The 1,553-nt window shown below is 38.7% G+C and overlaps 1 non-coding gene across 1 annotated transcript; it reads left to right on the top strand.

Annotated features, from left to right (window-relative positions):
* The first annotated feature begins 1,059 nt into the window (after positions 1-1,059).
* On the top strand, positions 1,060-1,176 carry Trnal-caa. Its single transcript has 2 exons — positions 1,060-1,097; positions 1,132-1,176. It is a non-coding gene; the product is annotated as a tRNA-Leu (tRNA).
* Positions 1,177-1,553: the final 377 nt, after the last annotated feature.

Raw genomic sequence — 1,553 nt, 5'->3', positions numbered from 1 at the left:
AAAATACCAGTGCACTTGATTTTAATGTGGTTTTCTCAGAATGCAGGAAATTCGAACAATAATGTAATATATCCTACCAAAAGGATAAATTACATCTGTGTTTTGCATCAGTACATTTAGGTAGTCTGCCAGTAAAACCAGTCAGAATGGTGCCCCCTTCCGGCGACACAGGAATTCCTTTTCAGCTCTTCAAGTGCATAGGGAGATTAATGCAACCTGAAAGCGCCGAAAGCAGCTCCACATCTCACAGTTCACAAGGCACAGAAGCCCCAATTTCACCCAGCCTGTTTCCCTTATTTTTTCCTTGTTGTGACTGGTGGGAATCTTCCATCTTCGTGTCAACAGCAATGTTGTAAGGTGTAAGTAAATCTTACTCTGGTGTTCCATTATGCGTGTTGCTCAGATATTTCGTGGCTAGCCGTCTAGCCTGGCTATTTTAGAATGTAATAAAATTGAAAGATGATTTTTATGACGCCATGTAGGCAACATGAAGCTGAATTTACTCTTATTTCGGTGTGGCGAAATGTATCTGTGGATTTTGGCTCTTATCGTTATTTTACTAATATTCTAACTTTGCTCTACAATTTTTCACACTAGGTATGAAGTCACCCAGTAGATTTTTTTTTCTATTTGATACTCATATTTAATCTACCATTCTAATCCTTATTAATTTTGGGAAATTTGCATGAATATTGCTCAAGACAACGGAACAGCGTCGAATGCGAAGTTCACGACGATAAAAACAAAAACTTGAACGCGTGAGGGAAATGGAAATGAGAAATCAACAGTAATTGCTAAGGGGGAAATCCTTTTCCAGGCTAGGAAGACGTGTTGGTTGGACATTTCAACTCTTTTCCAAATCTACCTCATTATAGGTAATGTAATTCGAACTCGCAGACATTAACCAATATAGATATATCTGAAATTAATTAACATTATCGCTGCCATGAATCTTCTAGAAATCTGTTCAGCTTAGGGATAAATGAATATACAATTAACATCCATGTTGACGTATCCTGGTCATATCAAAAGATTATCTATTGTCAATAACATTATCACGTCAGGATGGCCGAGTGGTCTAAGGCGCCAGACTCAAGGTTAACTTCCCTTCCGATAGAAGGGCCATGGGCTTTCTGGTCCTCTCTGAGGGCGTGGGTTCGAATCCCACTTCTGACACAAATTTTGGGGTACACATTGCGCCTCTGTTTTCAGGAGGTCCCGATTATCTTATCATAAGTGATTGATCATTGAATTGATGTTATGATCTACATCCTATTGTGTAATAATGTTTGTGAATAAATAATTGACACTGAAAGAATGAGCAAAAAACAAGCAAAAACATTTGAACCTCTTCTATGACCTTGTCCGTTTTAGTGACCTGGTTCTCCTAGAGATCTTGACCTCTTTCTGACTTTAGAAATGTTGTGACCTTGACCCCTAAAACGACGGCCTTCTCTGTGCACTGATCCTCTTGTAAGGTAAAGTAATATGAGGTAATATGAGCTAAAGGAAACTAAGACCAAAACCTTCTGTCTATCATTGTGCAATCGTAC

This window comes from Penaeus monodon, chromosome 23 (assembly GCF_015228065.2).
Source record: "Penaeus monodon isolate SGIC_2016 chromosome 23, NSTDA_Pmon_1, whole genome shotgun sequence".
Classification (NCBI taxonomy): Eukaryota; Metazoa; Arthropoda; class Malacostraca; order Decapoda; family Penaeidae; genus Penaeus; species Penaeus monodon.
This window is presented reverse-complemented; position numbering and strand designations above follow the sequence as displayed.